Genomic DNA, 26,765 nt, shown 5'->3' on the forward strand with positions numbered 1-26,765 from the left:
AGGGATACAGATTCTGATTGGACATTGCGATTAAACATCACGCCCTTCCTCCTCGCTGTGTACACAAATGCGACAGAGAAGAACGAAAGTGCCAGAGAGGGGACACAGCTTTCAATGACAGATGTTGAACAGTTTTCACCTGGATAAAGTGATTGTTTTTTGGACAAATACGTTACTATCGAACAACAGGCAATTGTCTTACAAAAAGAATAAACGTGTGAGGAAGGGAATGTTGAAGATGTCTTCAAGAACAGAAAGACAATCAACTTGTTGACAGTCAGTCAAGTGTTGAACTATATGAAAACAGACAGATCGCTCAGGGAACGACAAGGGGACAGCAACCACCAATAGCTGAAATTTTACACACATTGTGAACATTCAAAGACTGTGGTATTACCAGCACTTTAGATAACTAGTTGCAGAGCTTTCTGTCTTTCAGTCGACTGTCTCTCAGATAGTGGCTAGCTATGTTTCCTCTAGATTCTACGTGGAACATTTCCTTTGCAGGTTGTGGTTTCTTGGGGATCTATCATATTGGTGTAGCGAGTTGTCTACTGGAACAGTGTCCTTTTCTAGTCCACAACGCCCGCCACATATATGGGGCATCGGCAGGGGCGCTCACCGCATCTGCGCTGGTCACCGGAGCGTGTTTAGGTAGGCAGTGCTGAACTTTACTCTAATTATTACATAATAATTTGACTGTGTGTCAGTTTCGTGCTTTTTTTTTGCTGTCCGCGCTGTCTTTGCATGTTGATTGTCTACTGTTACCCACCCTGTTCTGCTTGATGGCAACCTTGTGAAAATGATACGCATTCATGTTTTTCCAGTTGCCAACAATAGAAACGCCCGTTATGACGTCACGTCATACCGTTACCATACACTCGCAGGTCTAATGATCTGTGACATACTGTATAATAACAGTATTCTGTCATCTTCTTGATTCCTCATCAGGTGAGGCAGGCGCCAACATCATTGATGTGGCTAAGGATGCCCGGAAGCGTTTCCTGGGTCCTATGCATCCATCTTTCAACCTGGTCAAGATCATGCGTAACATGCTGTATAAAACCCTGCCACCCGATTCCCACCACAGAGCCACAGGGAGGCTGGGCATATCACTGACCAGGGTGACCGACGGAGAGAATGTCTTGGTGTCCCACTTCAACAGCAAGGAGGAGCTGGTGCAGGTGAGGGTCTCAAAACATGTTCTGATTGGAATAAATTACCATTGAGACACATAGGACTGGTTTCCCAGACACAGATTAAGCCTGATCCTGGACTAAAAAACAAACGTTCTCCACGGAGATTCTATCCTATTGAAATAATCTCAGGTTAACCCAGAACAAACATTTTGCGTAATCTGTCAGATGGTTGATTAAGTTCTGGGTCCAGAAGAGATTGGAACCAGAACAAGGGAGCTCCACCCTCTCTCTTTGTCTAAATGCCCCCCCCTTTCCAAAAATCTAAAGAAGCTAACAGTTGCAAAATCGGGATTTTTCCAAAGCACCTGAACTAATGCTGCTTGTTATCTGACATATCCCGTTGTATCATGACGAGGGCTGTTGTGGTGACCGTATTTCTGCCACACCGGCGGTCACGAATCACGAAGGCAGTCAAATTCCACGTTCACCTGTTTAGTCACTTTAATTAGGCTTCTTTAAGCTCTGATGCTGCTGCTGGTCATTAGTATCCTGCCAAACTGGCTGACTGCCTGGTACTCAGCACTCTGTTGTCCCTCTAATCACTCTGACATCACTGCAAATGTAATCGTAAATCTAATCAAACATTTCATGAGAACCCATGAGCTCATGTTGCACAACATTTCTGTAGGCTATGCAATTGCACGAGAAAACAGAGTGATTGCCTCTAATAAAAAGAGGAGGATCCCAACAGATACATATTCTATATTTATTTCTCAACATTACTAATATGAAGCACATTGCTTCTCTTTACAACAGGAATATAGCCTACCTGGCTGGCATGAAAATGAACAATGAGAAAGCGTCCTCCATTCTCTACGTACAGTGGGGCAAAAAATTATTTAGTCAGCCACCAATTGTGCAAGTTTTCCCACTTAAAAATATGAGAGAGGCCTGTAATTTTCATCATAGGAACACTTCAACTATGACAGACAAAATGAGAAAAAAAATCCAGAAAATCACATTGTAGGACTTTTAATGAATTTATTTGCAAATTATGGTGGAAAATAAGTATTTGGTCAATAACAATCTCAGAACAACAGCAAAGGACCTTGTGAAGATGCTGGAGGAAACAGGTACAAAAGTATCTATATGAATCCTAACTGACCTAAAACAGGGAATTTTTACTAGGATTACATGTCAGGAATTGTGAAAAAAATGAGTTTAAATATATTTTGCTTAAACTGTATATTATTTAGCATATGTAAAGACAAGATTAAATCAAGAATAGTCTGATGGGTGACAATATTAGCCTATCACTTGTGAATGATATATTATCACTTGTGAATGATATATTATCACTTGTGAATTATATATTATCATTTGTGAATTATATATTATCACCTGTGAATGATGCCCAGCATAAGAAACAAAGCCTTTTTTTGTTGCTACTTGTTCAAATCATAGTATCACACCTCATGAAGCCTAAACAAAAGGCCTATATGTTCTAATAAGGTTAGTATCACACCTCATGAAGCCTAACCCATAGTCCTATAAGGTTAGTATCACACCTCATGAAGCCTAACCCACAGGCCTATATGTTTTAATAAGGTTAGTATCACACCTCATGAAGCCTAACCCACAGGCCTATACGTTTTAATAAGGTTAGTATCACAACTAAAGTAGCCAAATAACTTATTACATTTAAGAACAATAATCTAGAATAGGTCGACTTTTGTCCAATGGGGGATAGTAGATTGACATAGACTAGTGCTTTGGCTGTTCGTTAGGACTTACTCATCTTGTTGGCTGATGAAAAATACATCTTCGATATGCGCTAAGGAATCGGATAGGGACGCGCGCAGTTGTAGCCTGTCAGAAAGACCCAATCACATGATGGAGAGCCGCGTTACAAACGCCGGATTGCAAAACACTCAAATGGAGAAGGCCACAGTGCAGCTCTCCAGGCCACAGTGCAGCTCTCCAGGCCACAGTGCAGCTCTCCAGGCCACAGCGCAGCTCTCCAGGCCACAGCGCAGCTCTCCAGGCCACAGCGCAGCTCTCCAGGCCACAGCGCAGCTCTCCAGGCCACAGTGCAGCTCTCCAGGCCACAGCGCAGCTCTCCAGGCCATAGTGCAGCTCTCCAGGCCACAGCACAGCTCTCCAGGCCACAGCGCAGCTCTCCAGGCCACAGCGCAGCTCTCCAGCAGCTCTCCAGGCCACAGCGCAGCTTCTCAGACCACAGCGCAGCTCTCCAGGCCACAGCGCAGCTCTCCAGGCCACAGCGCAGCTCTCCAGGCCACAGCCCAGCTCTCCAGGCCACAGCGCAGCTCTCCAGGCCACAGCGCAGCTCTCCAGGCCATAGCGCAGCTCTCCAGGCCACAGCGCAGCTCTTCAGGCCTCAGCGCAGCTCTCCAGGCCACAACGCAGCTCTCCAGGCCACAGCGCAGCTCTCCAGGCCACAACGCAGCTCTCCAGGCCACAGCGCAGCTCCCGGCCAACGCAGCTCTCCAGGCCACAGCGCAGCTCTCCAGGCCACAACGCAGCTCTCCAGGCCACAGCGCAGCTCTCCAGGCCACGCGCAGCTCTCCAGGCCACAGCGCAGCTCTCCAGGCCATAACGCAACTCCAGGCCACAGCGCAGCTCTCCAGGCCACAACGCAGCTCTCCAGGCCACAACGCAGCTCTCCAGGCCACAGCGCAGCTCTCCAGGCCACAACGCAGCTCTCCAGGCCACAACGCAGCTCTCCAGGCCACAGCGCAGCTCTCCAGGCCACAACGCAGCTCTCCAGGCCACAGCGCAGCTCTCCAGGCCACAAAAGGCATGTTTTTTTTTTTTAGAGGGCATTCGGCCACAAAGGGGACTCCACCATGATATTCGAGGCATTATCAAGGGTTTGTCAAATTGTGAATGAGAGACTGATGAAGTGTGTACAGCCGCAAACAAACAAAGCAGAGCTCAAGCCTTTCAAGTGACTTTTTTTCAGATTATCATCAGAGTCTCATCGTGCCTTACAATGTATTAAACATCAAAACATACAGGCCCATGTTTGTAGAACAACTAAAGTTACATAAATAACTCTAAATGAACCATATAGCAGTACCTATTTCTTTCATAACCGCTTCAACACAGGAATTGCCGCAGCTGCACAATCCCTCAAATCGTTTGGATATTAACGTTTTATTCAGCTTTGTTCAATTGTATTCTTCATAATATAAAATAATATTAAAATAATGCCATGGAATTCTAAGCAAATCTTGTCTGCTAAATGAACTGGTGTAGCCCACAGCTGTATGGCATAGCCAGATCAGGACCTAGCAAACAGACAACTCAGAGTATGTTATTCTGTTCTGTTAGACAACATTTTCTATTATCATGCTTCTTTAGACCGGTCTAAAATAAATAATGGGTTTATTGTGAAGGTGTAGGCTATATTACATGGATTTATTAGACTTTTTAAAGTGGCTTTTAGTCTATGTCTGTCTGTGGACTCCAGGAGATGCTAAATGTGTTTATGTTAATTAACGGTCAAACACTGACCAGTTATTTGCTTCACCGGCTGATGAAATTTTGTGACCGCCTCTAGTCAGGACAGTTCTATGGTAACTATGGTAACTATGGTAACTATGGTAACTATGGTAACTTCTTTGTCAGTCTGTCTGAGAGATTACTATTGGAAGGGATTTTTTTTAGTCCAGACTAGCTTTAACTTCTGTTTGGGAAAGCGGCCAATAGAGAGCTTGTTTTGAGACTGACACGAAACATCTCATATTCATGATGCTAAGTGCAGGTGAGAGTTTTAAAACATTGACTTGCTGTAAACATGATCTTGTGAATTGAAGCTGATTTGCATTAAATACTGAGAAATGTCGGTATAGGCTGACTGTTATTGAGACAGACACAGATCATTAAACATCTTATAGCCATATAACCCAGATATCGATACCAACACTCCCACTGACTCATTGACCTAATGCACGTGAGTGTCTCAAGTACTCACCTAGAGCCAAAGTATCTTCTGAACTGGAACCAGTAGGCATTAAATACTGAGACGTTCCATTACGATGTCACCGATCGAGACATTGACACAAGACCATGAAATTGTGCCACAAGTACACACACACACACACATTACTAATGTTAGACAACATCACAACACAAATGAGAATGTGTGTGTGTGTGTGTGTGTGTGTGTGTGTGTGTGTGTGTGTGTGTGTGTGTGTGTGTGTGTGTGTGTGTGTGTGTGTGTGTGTGTGTGTGTGTGTGTGTGCGTGTGTGTGTCTGTGTCCTAGACTCATAATAACATGTTGTGTTCTGGTCCTAGACTCATAATAACATGTTTGTGTTCTGGTCCAGGCCTGTGTCTGTAGTGCCTACATTCCTGTGTACTGTGGACTGATCCCCCTACACTGCAGGGTGGTAAGTACAACTCCCTTCTTATTGGCTGTCACTATCTGGCCAATGTGCAAGGCCGAAGTTTTACAATTTCTCTTCTTAGAATCTGATGTTTAAACCCTAACCCTAACCACACGGCAACCTTATGCCGACATTTTAACCTTTAAATTAAGATCAGAAAAGTGTATTTTATTTTTTGATGTTTACGAGGTGACAGGGTAGCCTAGTGGTCAGAGCGTTGGACTAGTAACCGAAGGTTGCAAGTTCAAATCCGAGCTGATAAGGTACAAATCTGTCATTCTGCCCCTGAACAGGCAGTTAACCCACTGTTCCTAGGTTGTCATTGAAAATAAGAATTTGTTCTTAACTGACTTGCCAAGTAAAATAAAGTTAAAACTAAAAAATTATATCCCATTCTGGTTTTCAATCTTGGCCATATAGTGGGAACTCTTCTTATCATGTATCAAGTGGATTCTACACAACACAAACATACGGAGCACCATTTCAAAACAGATACTTTTCTGTTTCCAAACAAACCACGTGTATGGTGCAAAACATGAGTTTTAAGAAAGACCAGCTGTTGTCAGTCGTGACTGTTTTAGAACAGATGTGATCGTTTTCAAAATTAATTGTTGGCTCTCCCCTCTCCTTGACTCTTATTGGTTAGCTCTCCCTTTTCCTCACTGTGATTGGTCAAGCTCAAAAGTTCGTCCAGCCTATTGACTTTTAATCCCGTTCCCTGACTATGGTTTCCTTGTATTGTTGTTGTCCTTCTTCTTGGCTCAGGAGAGCCAGTTCTCTACCCTCCTGCTCTCGCTGAACCCTTCCTGTCTGTCTCTTCTCCTCCCTCTACCCTCTCTCCTGTCTGTCTCTTCTCCTCCTCTACCCTCCTCTCCTGTCTGTCTCTTCTCCTCCTCTACCCTCTCCCTGTCTGTGTCTTCTCCTCCTCTACCCTCCCTCTCCTGTCTGTCTCTTCTCCTCCTCTTCCTCTCCTGTCTGTCTCTTCTCCTCTTCTACCCTCTCCTGTCTGTCTTCTCCTCCTCTACACTGCCTCTCCTGTCTGTCTCTTCTCCTCCTCTATCCTCTCCTGTCTGTCTCTTTCTCCTCTACCCTCTCCTGTCTGTCTCTTCTCCTCCTCTACCCTGCCCTCTCCTGTCTGTCTCTTCTCCTCCTCTACCCTCTCCTGTCTGTCTCTTCTCCTCCTCTACCCTCTCCTGTCTGTCTCTTCTCCCTCCTCTACCCTCTCTCCTGTCTGTCTCTTCTCCTCCTCTATCCTCTCCTGTCTGTCTTTCTTCTCCTCCCTCTACCCTCTCTGTCTGTCTCTTCTCCTCCTCTACCCTCCCTCTTTTCTCTCTTGGTGCCTCTTGCTCTATTTCTGTAATGTTAGGTTTCTTTCCATCTGTTCTGACTCTTGAATGACGTGACATGTGATTTGGCTTTGACTATACAGCTCAATCATTGTCAATTTAGACTAAAGTGATAAAGGCAACAGCTCACACAGTAATGTTTTGGCCAGAACTCTAGCTAACTTTCTAACCAGGATTATATTACATTTGACATCAGTGTTTCTCTTTGGCCTTTGGGAAGTGTTAGTGTGTGTGTGTGTGTGTGTGTGTGTGTGTGTGTGTGTGTGTGTGTGTGTGTGTGTGTGTGTGTGTGTGTGTGTGTGTGTGTGTGTGTGTGTGTGTGTGTGTGTGTGTGTGTGTGTGTGTGTGGGTGGGTGGGTGGGTGGGTGTGTGTGTGTGTGTGTGTGTATACGTGTGCGTGTGTGAAACCCAACTCCGGGCCTGAGCACCAATGTGACAGTGCCAGATGAGTGTGTTGGCAGAGGTCTCAAGGTTGTCCTCTGCTGGCCTCGTGCTGGCGAGGACGTCACTATAGACACTATCAATTGACATCACATCACATGCCTCCCACAAGCACTTTTACCATATACACTCTAGTATGTTGTTACTGTTACCATATACACTATAGTATGTTGTTACTGTTACCATATACACTCTAGTATGTTGTTACTGTTACCATATACACTCTAGTATGTTGTTACCATCTACACTCTAGTATGTTGTTACCATATACACTCTAGTATGTTGTTACCATATACACTCTAGTATGTTGTTACCATATACACTCTAGTATGGTGTTACCATATACACTCTAGTATGGTGTTACCATATACACTCTAGTATGTTGTTACCATATACACTCTAGTATGTTGTTACCATATACACTCTAGTATGTTGTTACCATATACACTCTAGTATGGTGTTACCATATACACTCTAGTATGTTGTTACCATATACACTCTAGTATGTTGTTACTGTTACCATATACACTCTAGTATTGTTACCATTACTACTGTTACCATATACACTCTAGTATGTTGTTACTGTTACCATATACACTCTAGTATGTTGTTACCATCTACACTCTAGTATGTTGTTACCATATACACTCCTAGTATGTTGTTACCATATACACTCTAGTATGTTGTTACCATATACACTCTAGTATGTTGTTACCATATACACTCTAGTATGTTGTTACTGTTACCATATACACTCTAGTATGGTGTTACTTTTACCATATACACTCTAGTATGGTGTTACTGTTACCATATACACTCTAGTATGTTGTTACCATATACACTCTAGTATGTTGTTACCATCTACACTCTAGTATGTTGTTACCATATACACTCTAGTATGTTGTTACCATATACACTCTAGTATATTGTTACCATATACACTCTAGTATGTTGTTACTGTTACCATATACACTATAGTATGGTGTTACTGTTACCATATACACTCTAGTATGTTGATACCATATACACTCTAGTATGTTGTTACCATCTACACTCTAGTATGTTGTTACCATATACACTCTAGTATGTTGTTACCATATACACTCTAGTATGTTGTTACCATATACACTCTAGTATGGTGTTACTGTTACCATATACACTCTAGTATGTTGTTACCATATACACTCTAGTATGTTGTTACCATATACACTCTGGTAGTATGTTGTTACCATATACTAGTATATTGTTACTATATACACTCTAGTATGTTGTTACCATATACACTCTAGTATGTTGTTACCATATACACTCTAGTATATTGTTACTGTTACCATATACACTCTAGTATATTGTTACTATACACTCTAGTTACTGTTACCATATACACTCTAGTATGTTGTTACTGTTACCATATACATATATACATATACCTCCTAGTATGTTGTTACCATCTACACTCTAGTATGTTGTTACCATATACACTCTAGTATGTTGTTACACTCTAGTATATACACTCTAGTATGGTGTTACTGTTACCATATACACTCTAGTATATTGTTACCATATACACTCTAGTATATTGTTACTGTTACCATATACACTCTAGTATGGTGTTACTTTTACCATATACACTCTAGTATGTTTTTACTATATACACTCTAGTATGGTGTTACTGTTACCATATACACTCTAGTATGGTGTTTCCATATACACTCTTTTACTGTTACCATATACACTCTAGTATATGTTACTGTTACCATATACACTCTAGTATATTTTACCTCTAGTATGGTGTTACTTTTACCATATACACTCTAGTATGTTGTTACCATATACACTCTAGTATGTTACTTTTACCATATACACTCTAGTATGTTGTTACCATCTACACTCTAGTATGTTGTTACCATATACACTCTAGTATGTTGTTACCATATACACTAGTATAGTGTTACCATTACTCTAGTATGTTGTTACCATATACACTCTAGTATGTTTTTACCATATACACTCTAGTATGTTGTTACCATATACACTCTAGTATAGTATTGTTACTTTTACCATATACCTCTAGTATGGTGTTAATTTTACCATATACACTCTAAGTATGGTGTTACTTTACCATATACACTCTAGTATGTTACTGTTACCATATACACTCTAGTATGTTGTTACCATATACACTCTAGTATATTGTTACCATATACACTCTAGTATGTTGTTACCATATACACTCTAGTATAGTTACTATATATAGTATGTTACTGTTACCATATACACTCTAGTATGTTGTTACCATATACACTCTAGTATGTTGTTACTGTTACCATCTACATATACACTACCTAGTATGTTGTTACCATATACACTCTAGTATGTTGTTACCATATACACTCTAGTATGTTGTTACCATATACACTCTAGTATGTTGTTACCATATACACTCTAGTATGTTGTTACCATATACACTCTAGTATGTTGTTACCATCTACACTCTAGTATGTTGTTACCATATACACTCTAGTATGTTGTTACCATATACACTCCGTATGGTGTTACAATTATACACTCTAGTATGTTGTTACCATATACACTCTAGTATGTTGTTACCATATACACTCTAGTATATGGTGTTACCATATACACTCTAGTATGTTGTTACCATATACACTCTAGTATGTTGTTACCATATACACTCTAGTATGTATATTGTTACCATATACACTCTAGTATGTTGTTACCATATACACTCTAGTATGTTGTTACCATATACACTCTACCTAGTATATTGTTACCATATACACTCTAGTATATTGTTATTTGTCCATATACACTCTAGTATGTTGTTACCATATACACTCTAGTATGTTGTTACCATATACACTCTAGTATGTTGTTACCATATACACTCTAGTATGTTGTTACCATATACCATATACACTCTAGTATGTTGTTACCATTACTCTGTTACCATATACACTCTAGTATGTTGTTACCATATACACTCTAGTATGTTGTTACCATCTACACTCTAGTATGGTGTTACCATATACACTCTAGTATATTGTTACCATATACACTCTAGTATGGTGTTACTTTTACCATATACACTCTAGTAACTCTATGTTGTTACTCTAGTATATTATTTACCATATACACTCTAGTATGGTGTTACCATATACACTCTAGTATGTTGTTACCATCTACACTCTAGTATGGTGTTACCATATACACTCTAGTATATTGTTACCATATACACTCTAGTATGGTGTTACTGTTACCATATACACTCTAGTATGTTGTTACCATATACACTCTAGTATGGTGTTACCATATACACTCTAGTATATTGTTACCATATACACTCTAGTATGGTGTTACTTTTACCATATACACTCTAGTATGGTGTTACTTTTACCATATACACTCTAGTATGTTGTTACCATATACACTCTAGTATTTTGTTACCATATACACTCTAGTATGTTGTTACCCTATACACTCTAGTATGGTGTTACTTTTACCATATACACCCAAGAATGTGAAATGACAGAATAATAGTAGAGGGAAGGATTTATTTCAGCTTTTATTTATTTCATCACATTCCCAGAGGGTCAGAAGTCTACATACATTCAATTCGTATTTGGTAGCATTGCCTTTAAATTGTTTAACTTGGTTCAAACGTTTCGGTTAGCCTTTGTTCCTTCCTCCTTGTTCGCACACACTGCCCACATTTTCAATAGGGTTGAGGTCAGGGTTTTGTGATAGCCACTCCAATACCTTGACTTTGTTGTCCTTAAGCCATTTTGCCACAACTTTGGAAGTATGCTTGGGGTCATTGTCCATTTGGAAGACCCATTTGCGACCAAGCTTTAACTTCCTAACTGTCTTGATGTTGCTTCAATATATCCACATCCTTTTCCATCTATTTTGTGAAGGGCACCAGTCTCTCCTGCAGCAAAGCACCCCACAACATGATGCTGCCACCCCAATGCTTCATGGTTGGGATGGTTTTCTTTGGCTTGCAAGCCTTCCCCTTTTTCCTCCAAACATAACGATGGTCATTATGGCCAAACAGTTCTATTTTGGTTTCATCAGAGCAGAGGACATTTCTCCAAAAACTACGATCTTTGTCCCCATGTGCAGTTGCAAACCAGTCTGGCTTTTTTATGGTGGTTTTGGAGCAGTGGCTTCTTTGTTGTTCTTCCTTGATGAGCGGCCTTTCAGGTTATGGTGATATAGGACTCGTTTTACTGTGGATATAGATACTTTTGTACCTGTTTCCTCCAGCATCTTCACAGGGTCCTTTGCTGATGTTCTGGGATTATTTGCACTTTTCGCACCAAAGTACAGAACTCGTCTCCTTCCTGAGCGGTATGACGGCTGCATGGTCCCATGGTGTTTATACTTGCGTACTATTGTTTGTACAGATGAACGTGGTACCTTCAGGCATTTGGAAATTGCTCCCAAAGATGAACCAGACTTGTGGAGGTCTACAATTATTTTCCTGAGTTCTTGGCTGATTTCTTTTGAGTTTCCCATGATGTCAAGCAAAGAGGCACTGAGTTTGAAGGTAGGCCTTGAAATACATCCACAGGTACACCTCCAATTGACTCAAATGATGTCAATTAGCCTATAAGAAGCTTCTAAAGCCATGACATCATTTTCTGGAATTGTCTGTGCTGTTTAAAGGCACAGTCAACTTAGTGTATGTAAACCTCTGACCCACTGGAATTGCAGAGTGTCCCTCCATGTAGCAACGTTTTAACTGACTCAAAATGGTTTCTACTTTAGTTTAGTATCTCTTTGCCTGACTCTCCCTCCCTCCCTCCCTCCCTCCCTCCAGCGTTACGTGGATGGTGGTATCAGTGACAATCTGCCTCAGTATGAGCTGAAGAACACCATCACTGTGTCTCCATTCTCTGGAGAGAGTGACATCTGCCCTAGAGACCGATCCACCAACATGCATGAACTACAGATTCACCAACACCTCCATCCAGTTTACACTCACCAACCTCTACAGAGTGTCCAGAGCTCTGTTTCCTCCTGAGCCACAGGTACACACACACACACACACACACACACACACACACACACACACACACACACACACACACACACACACACACACAGACAGACCTCCACAGAGTGTCCAGATCTCTGTTTCCCCTGTCGAGGAAATTTCCTGTATTTACCAAATCATGAGAGCAAACCACACAAGTCAGAGTTATCATAAAGTCCATCTTTAATTATATGAGCTCCATCACAACCCTGTGACTCTCAGATCAATTCAGTGTCTATAAATGAATATAGCATATATCAAATCCTCCCAAACTTGACAAGATCACAGAGACACATTGACAGGCACACAGACATTGTGGAGCCAAGAGATCCACGCTTGACCTCTCCCCCTCTCTCCGGCCCAAGTAACTTAGTCCTGACAGAGAACAGATAACTGCAAACCCGCCACAGTATTATACAACAATGACATTCTGATAAGAAGTAACTTACAAACATATGATGAAGACTAAAACATCTTACCGATGTTACCAACCAATCCTGATTATTCCACAACACCCCTGAGCCACAGGTACACACACACACACACACAGACAGACACATAATATATGTATTCACATAATGTACTAATGATATGATAATATATGTATTTACATAATGTAATAGTAATAAGACAATATGCTAATTTACATAATGTAATACTACTAATAATAATAATATTGTTACGGTTTTCGTCTGGTGAAGGAGAAGCGGACCAAAATGCAGCGTGGTGGTTATTCATGTTCTTTAATAAAAGGAACTAGACATGAAATAACTAACAAAACAATGAGCTAACATTGAAAACCTACACAGCCTATCTGGTGACAACAAACACAGAGACAGGAACAATCACCCACGAAATACTCAAAGAATATGGCTGCCTATATATGGTTCCCAATCAGAGACAACGATAAACACCTGCCTCTGATAGAGAACCACTCCAGACAGCCATAGACTATGCTAGATACCCCTACTAAGCCACACACCCAATACCTAACAAAACCCCAAGACAAAACACACCACAATAAACCCATGTCACACCCTGGCCTGACCAAATAAATGAAGACAAACACAATATACTTCGACCAGGGCGTGACAGAACCCCTCCCCACCTAAGGTGCGGACTCCCGGACGCACATCAAAACAATAGGGGAGGGTCCGGGTGGGCGTCTGTCCACGGTGGCGGCTCCGGCACGGGCGTGGACCCACTCTATCAATGTCTTAGTCCCTCCTCCTCGCGTCCTGGATAGTCCACCCTCGCCGCCGACCATGGCCTAGTAGTCCTCACCCAGAACCCCACTGGACTGAGGGCAGCTCGGGACTGAGGGGCAGCTCGGGACTGAGGGGGTAGCTCGGGACTGAGGGTAGCTCGGGACTGAGGGGAAGCTCGGGACTGAGGAAGCTCGGGACTGAGGGGAAGCTCGGCACTGAGAGGAAGCCCAGCACTGAGAGGAAGCTCAGCACTGAGAGGAAGCTCAGGCAGGTAGTTGGATCCGGCAGATCCTGGCTGGCTGGCGGTTCTGGCAGATCCTGGCTGACTGGGGGATCTGGAAGAGTCTGGATGACTGGCGGATCTGGAAGAGTCTGGCTGACTGGCAGATCTGGAAGAGTCTGGCTGACTGGCAGACCTGGAAGAGTCTGGCTGACTGGCAGATCTGGAAGAGTCTGGCTGACTGGCGGATCCTGGCTGACTGGCAGATCTGGAATAGTCTGGCTGACTGGCGGATCTGGAAGAGTCTGGCTGACTGGCGGATCTGGAAGAGTCTGGCTGACTGGCGGATCCTGGCAGACTGGCGGATCTGGCTGCTCCATGCTGACTGGCGGCTGGCTGCTCCATGCTGACTGCCAGCTCTGGCAGCTCCTTACCAGACTGGCAGCTCACAGACTGGCAGCTCCTTGCAGACTGGCAGCTGTAGACTTGCAGACTGGCAGGTCCTTGCAGACTGGCAACTCTAGCTGCTCCATGCAGACCGACAGCTCTGGCTGCTCCATGACCGGCAGCTCTGGCTGCTCCATGCAGACTGGCAGCTCTGGCTGCTCCATGCAGACTGGCAGCTCTGGCTGCTCCATGCAGACTGGCAGCTCTGGCTGCTCCATGCAGGCTGGCAGCTCTGGCTGCGCTGAACAGGCAGGAGACTCCAGCAGCGCTGTAGAGGAGGAAGGCTCTGGTAGCGCTAAACAGGCGGGAGACTCAGCAGCGCAGGAGAGGAGGAAGGCTCGGGCAGCGCTGGGAGGCGGCGCACTGTAGGCCTGATGCGTGGTGCTGGCACTGGTGGTACTGGGCCGAGGACACGCACAGGAAGCCTGGTGCGAGGAGCTGCCATCGGAGGGGCTGGTGTGTGGAGGTGGCACAGGATGGGCTAGACCGTGAAGGCGTACTGGAGATCTTAAGAGCAGGGCTGGCACAGGACGTGCAAGGCTCGGGAGGTGCACAGGAGGCCTGGTGCGTGAGGCTGGCACCAACTTCACCAGCCGACTAACACGCACCTCAGGACAGTGTTGGAGCGCTGACCCAGGTGCCATCAAGTCCCTGACACGCTCTGTCGAATTGAATTCCATGCTTAAAACACCAACACAGCAACTCCCTCATTTCTCTCTCCTCCAATCTCCCCATTAACTCCTTCACAGTCTCTCATATTTACATAATGTAATAATATGCTAATTTACATAATGTAATAATATGATAATATATGCCATTCAGCAGCCATTTTCATCCAAAGCGACAGTACATTGTGTGTTTGTTTTAGTATGTGTGGTGTGATCTGTGCATGAATTGAAACCACGAGCTTGGCATTGCTACCACCACACATTCTTACCAACCCGAGCCACACAGGACATTACGTACTGTTATTTACAAGGTGTCCGACGGAGACAGACTCTCTGAATGAGGATATTTGCTGTGTCTGTGTTTCTTTGTGTCAGGTTATGAAGACCATGTGTAAACAGGGATATAAAGATGCCCTTCACTTCCTGAAGAAGAGCCCGGTAAGAGACCTTTCTTAGGCTTTGTATTTAATGCTTTAGTATAGAGCGTTTACTATACATTACAGTCTGTCTGTGATATTACACCAACCAGACAGACTGATGACCAACCAGGCAGACCGATGACCAACCAGACAGACCAGACTGATGATAATCCAAACAGACCGACAACCAACCAGACAGACTGCTGACCAACCAGACAGACCGATGACCAACCAGACAGACCGATGACCAACCAGACAGACTGATGATAATCCAAACAGACCGACAACCCAACCAGACAGACTGCTGATGACCAACCAGACAGACCGATGACCAACCAGACAGACCAGACGATGACCAACCAGACAGACCGATGACCAACCAGACCCACCAGACAGACCCACGACCAACCAGACAGACCGATGACCAACCAGACAGACCGATGACCAACCAGACAGACGATGACCACAGACCAACCATGACCAGACTGACCAACCAGACAGACCAACCAGACAGACCGATGACCAACCAGACAGACCGATGACCAACCAGAGAGACCGATGACCAACCAGACAGACCGATGACCAACCAGACAGACCGATGACCAACCAGACAGACCGATGACCAACCAGACGACCAACCCGATGACCAACCAGACAGACCGATGACCAACCAGACAGACTGATGACCAACCAGACAGACAGACCGATGACCAACCAGACAGACCGATGACCAACCAGACAGACCGATGACCAACCAGACAGACCGATGACCAACCAGACAGACCGATGACCAACCAGACAGACTGATGACCAACCAGAGAGACCGATGACCAACCAGACAGATGACCAACCAGACAGACCCGATGACCAACCAGACAGAGCGATGACCAACCAGAGAGACCGATGACCAACCAGACAGACCGATGACCAACCAGACAGACTGATGACCAACCAGACAGACCGATGACCAACCAGACAGACCCACGACCAACCAGACAGACCCACGACCAACCAGACAGAACGATGACCAACCAGAGAGACCGATGACCAACCAGACAGACGATGACCAACCAGACAGACCTGACCAACCAGACAGACGATGACCAGACAGATGACCAACCAGAGAGACCCCGACCAACCAGACAGACTGCTGACCAACCAGACAGACCGACGACCAACCAGACAGACGATGACCAACCACGACCAGACGATGACCAACCAGACAGACCGATGACCAACCAGACAGACCTGACCAACCAGACAGACCGATGACCAACCAGACAGACCGATGACCAACCAGACAGACCGATGACCAACCAGACAGACTGCTGACCAACCAGACAGACCGATGACCAACCAGACAGACTGATGACCAACCAGACAGACCCACGACCAACCAGACAGAGCGATGACCAACCAGACAGACCGATGACCAACCAGACAGACCAATGACCAACCAGAGAGACCACGACCAACCAGACAGACCCACGACCAACCAGACAGAACGATGACCAACCAGACAGACCGATGACCAACCAGACAGACTGATGACCAACCAGACAGACCGATGACCAACCAGACAGACCGATGACCAACCAGAGAGACCACGACCAACCAGACAGAACGATGACCAACCAGACAGACCCACGACCAACCAGACAGAACGATGACCAACCAGACAGACCGATGACCAACCAGACAGGCCGATGACCAACCAGAGAGACCCGACCAACCAGAGAGACTGATGACCAACCAGAGAGACCCGACCAACCAGACAGAACGATGACCAACCAGACAGAACCACAACCAACCAGACAGAACGATGACCAACCAGACAGACCGATGACCAACCAGAGAGACCACGACCAACCAGACAGAGCGATGACCAACCAGACAGACCGATGACCAACCAGAGAGACTGCTGACCAACCAGACAGACCGATGACCAACCAGACAGAGCGATGACCAACCAGAGAGACCCACGACCAACCAGACAGAGCGATGACCAACCAGACAGACCCACGACCAACCAGACAGACCGATGACCAACCAGAGAGACCCACGACCAACCAGACAGACCGATGACCAACCAGACAGACCGATGACCAACCAGACAGACCGATGACCAACCAGACAGACCGATGACCAACCAGACAGACCGATGACCAACCAGACAGACCGATGACCAACCAGACAGACCGATGACCAACCAGACAGACCGATGACCAACCAGAGAGACCGATGACCAACCAGAGAGACCGATGACCTACCAGACAGAGCGATGACCAACCAGACAGACCCGATGACCAACCAGACAGACTGCTGACCAACCAGACAGACCGATGACCAACCAGACAGACCAATGACCAACCAGACAGACTGCTGACCAACCAGACAGACCGATGACCAACCAGACAGACCGATGACCAACCAGACAGACTGTTGACCAACCAGACAGACCGATGACCAACCAGACAGACCGATGACCAACCAGACAGACCGATGACCATCCAGAGAGACCGATGACCAACCAGAGAGACCGATGACCAACCAGAGAGACCGATGACCAACCAGACAGACCGATGACCAACCAGACAGACCGATGACCAACCAGACAGACCCACGACCAACCAGACAGACCACGACCAACCAGACAGACCGATGACCAACCAGACAGACCGATGACCAACCAGACAGACCGATGACCAACCAGAGAGACCCACGACCAACCAGACAGACCCACGAACAACCAGACAGAACGATGACCAACCAGACAGACCGATGACCAACCAGAGAGACCGATGACCAACCAGACAGACCGATGACCAACCAGACAGACTGATGACCAACCAGAGAGACCCACGACCAACCAGACAGACCCACGACCAACCAGACAGACCCACGACCAACCAGACAGAACGATGACCAACCAGAGAGACCGATGACCAACCAGACAGACCGATGACCAACCAGACAGACTGATGACCAACCAGAGACCCACGACCAACCAGACAGACCCACGACCAACCAGCCAGACCCACGACCAACCAGACAGAACGATGACCAACCAGACAGACCGATGACCAACCAGACAGACCGATGACCAACCAGACAGACTGCTGACCAACCAGACAGACCGATGACCAACCAGACAGACCGATGACCAACCAGAGAGACCCACGACCAACCAGACAGACTGCTGACCAACCAGACAGACCGATGACCAACCAGACAGACTGATGACCAACCAGAGAGACCCACGACCAACCAGACAGACCCACGACCAACCAGACAGAACGATGACCAACCAGACAGACCCACGACCAACCAGACAGAACGATGACCAACAAGACAGACCGATGACCAACCAGACAGACCGATGACCAACCAGACAGACTGCTGACCAACCAGACAGACCGATGACCAACCAGACAGACTGATGACCAACCAGACAGACCCACGACCAACCAGACAGAACGATGACCAACCAGACAGACCGATGACCAACCAGACAGACTGATGACCAACCAGACAGACCCACGACCAACCAGACAGAACGATGACCAACCAGACAGACCGATGACCAACCAGACAGACCAATGACCAACCAGAGAGACCCACGACCAACCAGACAGACCCACGACCAACCAGACAGAACGATGACCAACCAGACAGACCGATGACCAACCAGACAGACTGATGACCAACCAGACAGACCGATGACCAACCAGACAGACCGATGACCAACCAGAGAGACCCACGACCAACCAGACAGAACGATGACCAACCAGACAGACCCACGACCAACCAGACAGAACGATGACCAACCAGACAGACCGATGACCAACCAGACAGACCGATGACCAACCAGAGAGACCCACGACCAACCAGAGAGACTGATGACCAACCAGAGAGACCCACGACCAACCAGACAGAACGATGACCAACCAGACAGAACCACAACCAACCAGACAGAACGATGACCAACCAGACAGACCGATGACCAACCAGAGAGACCCACGACCAACCAGACAGAACGATGACCAACCAGACAGACCGATGACCAACCAGAGAGACTGCTGACCAACCAGACAGACCGATGACCAACCAGACAGAACGATGACCAACCAGAGAGACCCACGACCAACCAGACAGAACGATGACCAACCAGACAGACCCACGACCAACCAGACAGACCGATGACCAACCAGAGAGACCCACGACCAACCAGACAGACCGATGACCAACCAGACAGACCGATGACCAACCAGACAGACCGATGACCAACCAGACAGACCGATGACCAACCAGACAGACCGATGACCAACCAGACAGACCGATGACCAACCAGACAGACCGATGACCAACCAGACAGACCGATGACCAACCAGAGAGACCGATGACCAACCAGAGAGACCGATGACCTACCAGACAGAACGATGACCAACCAGACAGACCGATGACCAACCAGACAGACTGCTGACCAACCAGACAGACCGATGACCAACCAGACAGACCAATGACCAACCAGACAGACTGCTGACCAACCAGACAGACCGATGACCAACCAGACAGACCGATGACCAACCAGACAGACTGTTGACCAACCAGACAGACCGATGACCAACCAGACAGACCGATGACCAACCAGACAGACCGATGACCATCCAGAGAGACCGATGACCAACCAGAGAGACCGATGACCAACCAGAGAGACCGATGACCAACCAGACAGACCGATGACCAACCAGACAGACCGATGACCAACCAGACAGACCCACGACCAACCAGACAGACCCACGACCAACCAGACAGACCGATGACCAACCAGACAGACCGATGACCAACCAGACAGACCGATGACCAACCAGAGAGACCCACGACCAACCAGACAGACCCACGAACAACCAGACAGAACGATGACCAACCAGACAGACCGATGACCAACCAGAGAGACCGATGACCAACCAGACAGACCGATGACCAACCAGACAGACTGATGACCAACCAGAGAGACCCACGACCAACCAGACAGACCCACGACCAACCAGACAGACCCACGACCAACCAGACAGAACGATGACCAACCAGAGAGACCGATGACCAACCAGACAGACCGATGACCAACCAGACAGACTGATGACCAACCAGAGAGACCCACGACCAACCAGACAGACCCACGACCAACCAGCCAGACCCACGACCAACCAGATAGAACGATGACCAACCAGACAGACCGATGACCAACCAGACAGACCGATGACCAACCAGACAGACTGCTGACCAACCAGACAGACCGATGACCAACCAGACAGACCGATGACCAACCAGAGAGACCCACGACCAACCAGACAGACTGCTGACCAACCAGACAGACCGATGACCAACCAGACAGACTGATGACCAACCAGAGAGACCCACGACCAACCAGACAGACCCACGACCAACCAGACAGAACGATGACCAACCAGACAGACCCACGACCAACCAGACAGAACGATGACCAACAAGACAGACCGATGACCAACCAGACAGACCGATGACCAACCAGACAGACTGCTGACCAACCAGACAGACCGATGACCAACCAGACAGACTGATGACCAACCAGACAGACCCACGACCAACCAGACAGAACGATGACCAACCAGACAGACCGATGACCAACCAGACAGACCAATGACCAACCAGAGAGACCCACGACCAACCAGACAGACCCACGACCAACCAGACAGAACGATGACCAACCAGACAGACCGATGACCAACCAGACAGACTGATGACCAACCAGACAGACCGATGACCAACCAGACAGACCGATGACCAACCAGAGAGACCCACGACCAACCAGACAGAACGATGACCAACCAGACAGACCCACGACCAACCAGACAGAACGATGACCAACCAGACAGACCGATGACCAACCAGACAGACCGATGACCAACCAGAGAGACCCACGACCAACCAGAGAGACTGATGACCAACCAGAGAGACCCACGACCAACCAGACAGAACGATGACCAACCAGACAGAACCACAACCAACCAGACAGAACGATGACCAACCAGACAGACCGATGACCAACCAGAGAGACCCACGACCAACCAGACAGAACGATGACCAACCAGACAGACCGATGACCAACCAGAGAGACTGCTGACCAACCAGACAGACCGATGACCAACCAGACAGAACGATGACCAACCAGAGAGACCCACGACCAACCAGACAGAACGATGACCAACCAGACAGACCCACGACCAACCAGACAGACCGATGACCAACCAGAGAGACCCACGACCAACCAGACAGACCGATGACCAACCAGACAGACCGATGACCAACCAGACAGACCGATGACCAACCAGACAGACCGATGACCAACCAGACAGACTGTTGACCAACCAGACAGACCGATGACCAACCAGACAGACCGATGACCAACCAGACAGACCGATGACCATCCAGAGAGACCGATGACCAACCAGAGAGACCGATGACCAACCAGAGAGACCGATGACCAACCAGACAGACCGATGACCAACCAGACAGACCGATGACCAACCAGACAGACCCACGACCAACCAGACAGACCCACGACCAACCAGACAGACCGATGACCAACCAGACAGACCGATGACCAACCAGACAGACCGATGACCAACCAGAGAGACCCACGACCAACCAGACAGACCGATGACCAACCAGAGAGACTGCTGACCAACCAGACAGACCGATGACCAACCAGACAGAACGATGACCAACCAGAGAGACCCACGACCAACCAGACAGAACGATGACCAACCAGACAGAACGATGACCAACCAGACAGACCCACGACCAACCAGACAGACCGATGACCAACCAGAGAGACCCACGACCAACCAGACAGACCGATGACCAACCAGACAGACCGATGACCAACCAGACAGACCGATGACCAACCAGACAGACCGATGACCAACCAGACAGACCGATGACCAACCAGACAGACCGATGACCAACCAGATAGACCGATGACCAACCAGACAGACCGATGACCAACCAGACAGACCGATGACCAACCAGAGAGACCGATGACCAACCAGACAGAACGATGACCAACCAGACAGACCGATGACCAACCAGACAGACTGATGATAAACCAAACAGACCGACAACCAACCAGACAGACTGCTGACCAACCAGACAGACCGATGACCAACCAGACAGACCGATGACCAACCAGACAGACCGATGACCAACCAGACAGACTGTCGACCAACCAGACAGACCGAAGACCAACCAGACAGACCGATGACCAACCAGACAGACTGCTGACCAACCAGACAGACCGATGACCAACCAGAGAGACCGATGACCAACCAGAGAGACCGATGACCAACCAGAGAGACCCACGACCAACCAGACAGACCGATGACCAACCAGACAGACCGATAACCAACCAGACAGACCCACGACCAACCAGACAGACCCACGACCAACCAGACAGACCGATGACCAACCAGACAGACCGATGACCAACCAGAGAGACCCACGACCAACCAGACAGACCGATGACCAACCAGACAGACCCACGACCAACCAGACAGACCGATGACCAACCAGACAGACCGATGACCAACCAGACAGACCGATGACCAACCAGACAGACCGATGACCAACCAGACAGACCGATGACCAACCAGATAGACCGATGACCAACCAGACAGACCGATGACCAACCAGACAGACCGATGACCAACCAGAGAGACCGATGACCAACCAGACAGAACGATGACCAACCAGACAGACCGATGACCAACCAGACAGACTGATGATAAACCAAACAGACCGACAACCAACCAGACAGACTGCTGACCAACCAGACAGACCGATGACCAACCAGACAGACCGATGACCAACCAGACAGACCGATGACCAACCAGACAGACTGTCGACCAACCAGACAGACCGAAGACCAACCAGACAGACCGATGACCAACCAGACAGACTGCTGACCAACCAGACAGACCGATGACCAACCAGAGAGACCGATGACCAACCAGAGAGACCGATGACCAACCAGAGAGACCACGTCCAACCAGACAGACCGATGACCAACCAGACAGACCGATAACCAACCAGACAGACCCACGACCAACCAGACAGACCCACGACCAACCAGACAGACCGATGACCAACCAGACAGACCGATGACCAACCAGAGAGACCCACGACCAACCAGACAGACCGATGACCAACCAGACAGACCCACGACCAACCAGACAGACCGATGACCAACCAGACAGACCGATGACCAACCAGAGAGACCGATGACCAACCAGACAGACTGCTGAGCAACCAGACAGACCGATGACCAACCAGACAGACCGATGACCAACCAGACAGACCGATGACCAACCAGACAGACCGATGACCAACCAGACAGACCGATGACCAACCAGACAGACCGATGACCAACCAGACAGACCGATGACCAACCAGACAGACCGATGACCAACCAGACAGACCGATGACCAACCAGACAGACCGATGACCAACCAGACAGACCGATGACCAACCAGACAGACCGATGACCAACCAGAGAGACCGATGACCAACCAGAGAGACCGATGACCAACCAGAGAGACCCACGACCAACCAGACAGACCGATGACCAACCAGACAGACCGATAACCAACCAGACAGACCCACGACCAACCAGACAGACCCACGACCAACCAGACAGACCGATGACCAACCAGACAGACCGATGACCAACCAGAGAGACCCACGACCAACCAGACAGACCGATGACCAACCAGACAGACCCACGACCAACCAGACAGACCGATGACCAACCAGACAGACCGATGACCAACCAGAGAGACCGATGACCAACCAGACAGACTGCTGACCAACCAGACAGACCCACGACCAACCAGACAGACCCACGACCAACCAGACAGACCGATGACCAACCAGACAGACCGATGACCAACCAGAGAGACCCACGACCAACCAGACAGACCGATGACCAACCAGACAGACCCACGACCAACCAGACAGACCGATGACCAACCAGACAGACCGATGACCAACCAGAGAGACCGATGACCAACCAGACAGACTGCTGACCAACCAGACAGACCGATGACCAACCAGACAGACCGATGACCAACCAGACAGACCGATGACCAACCAGACAGACCGATGACCAACCAGACAGACCGATGACCAACCAGACAGACCGATGACCAACCATACAGACCGATGACCAACCAGACAGACCGATGACCAACCAGACAGACCGATGACCAACCAGACAGACTGCAGGTTCTTAACTGTGTTGTTTGTTGATGTTTCAGGACTACTGAATCATCCAGGACCCCACAGACCTCTGATAGCTGACGGTGAGGATGACGAAGATGACATCATGAACGAGGATGATGATGATGAGGAAGAGCATGAGGAGCATCATGTAGAGAACGAGATCAGACCCAGCGAGGATGGGGTAGTGGTAAACCCTCCCAATCCAAATCCACCATTGAGGATCACATCTTGAACATCTGCCACCCAGACTACACAAAGGTAAGACTAAAGAACAGCAAGTTAATCCCAGTGAGCAGAATTGGTTGAAAAGATGTCAACAAGACTGGACTTGAGAAAGGCCTTGTAAGTAAGCCTTGTCTGAGCCAGAACGGCCCATAGGGCAGGAGTCTATCTCCTGGTTCTGTAGAGAGGCAGCTTGATGTACTAGGACACCCCCTGGACAGGACACTAGTCTATCTCCTGGTTCTGTAGAGAGACAGCTTGATGTACAGGACACCCCCTGGACAGGACACTAGTCTATCTCCTGGTTCTGTAGAGAGACAGCTTGATGTACAGGACACCCCCTGGACAGGACACTAGTCTATCTCCTGGTTCTGTAGAGAGACAGCTTGATGTACAGGACACCCCCTGGACAGGACACTAGTCTATCTCCTGTTTCTGTAGAGAGACAGCTTGATGTACAGGACACCCCCTGGACAGGACACTAGTCTATCTCCTGGTTCTGTAGTGAGACAGCTTGATGTACCAGGCCACTCCCTGGACAGGACACTAGTATATCTCCTGTTTCTGTAGTGAGACAGCTTGATGTGCAGGACACCCCCTGGACAGGACACTAGTCTATCTCCTGTTTCTGTAGTGAGAGCTTGATGTACTAGGACACTAGTCTATCTCCTGTTTCTGTAGAGAGACAGCTTGATGGACAGGACACTAGTCTATCTCCTGTTTCTGTAGAGAGACAGCTTGATGGACAGGACACTAGTCTATCTCCTGGTTCTGTAGAGAGACAGCTTGATGGACAGGACACTAGTCTATCTCCTGTTTCTGTAGAGAGACAGCTTGATGGACAGGACACTAGTCTATCTCCTGTTTCTGTAGAGAGACAGCTTGATGGACAGGACACTAGTCTATCTCCTGGTTCTGTAGAGAGACAGCTTGATGGACAGGACACTAGTCTATCTCCTGTTTCTGTAGAGAGACAGCTTGATGTACCAGGACACTCCCTGGACAGGACACTAGTCTATATCCTGTTTCTGTAGTGAGACAGCAATGTTTAAGTAGAAAGGCCTTGTGCTGAACAACTATATCCCCATGTAGCTCCAACGGATCCAGTGTGTAGTGCTGCTGACCTTTGGTACAGTGTGTTCTGCCCTGTATTCAGGAAATGTTTGAGTGAGGGAGTGTCTCTCTTCTCTCTGCTGCTCTCTGTAGGCAGAGTAAAGAACAGCACCTGCTAAATAAAAGCTATGTATTGTTCCCCATGCCTCCCACTGTATCTCCCTCTGTCGCTCTCTCTTCTTCTCTCAGTATCTCCCCCTGTCACTCTCTCTTATTCTCTCAGTATCTCCCTCTGTCACTCTCTCTTATTCTCTCAGTATCTCCCTCTGTCACTCTCTCTTCTTCTAGCAGTATCTCCCCTTGTCACTCTCTCTTCTTCTCTCAGTATCTCCCCCTGTCACTCTCTCTTCTTCTCTCAGTATCTCTCTCTGTCACTCTCTCTTCTTCTCTCTGTATCTCCCTCTGTAGCTCTCTCTTCTTGTCTCTGTAGTTCTCTAATCTTCTTCTGTAACTCTCATGTATTAAGGTAATGTTTTCAGTGAGTGAATTGTTCTCTATCCTCTCTCTGTAACTCATGTATTTAGGTAATGTATTTAGTCAATGATGTGTTCTCTCTGTCACTCTCTCCCTGTCACTCTCTCTCTGTCACTCTCTCTCTCTCTGTCTCTCTCTGTAGCTCTGGTTGAAGCCTGCAAGGAGAGATACAGTCTGGTCCAGTCGCTAAGCAACCTGCTGCCAGTCAGGATGGTGACGGCTATGATGCTTCCCTATACCCTTCCCTTGGAGTCTGCTCTGTCTATGACTGTTAG

At 47.5% G+C, this 26,765-nt stretch overlaps 1 pseudogene; it reads left to right on the top strand.

The window, feature by feature from the left end:
• Window positions 1–83: 83 nt before the first annotated feature.
• Window positions 84–26,765, top strand: LOC135533850 (patatin-like phospholipase domain-containing protein 2; annotated as a pseudogene).

This window comes from Oncorhynchus masou, unplaced genomic scaffold (genome assembly GCF_036934945.1).
Source record: "Oncorhynchus masou masou isolate Uvic2021 unplaced genomic scaffold, UVic_Omas_1.1 unplaced_scaffold_2723, whole genome shotgun sequence".
Classification (NCBI taxonomy): Eukaryota; Metazoa; Chordata; class Actinopteri; order Salmoniformes; family Salmonidae; genus Oncorhynchus; species Oncorhynchus masou.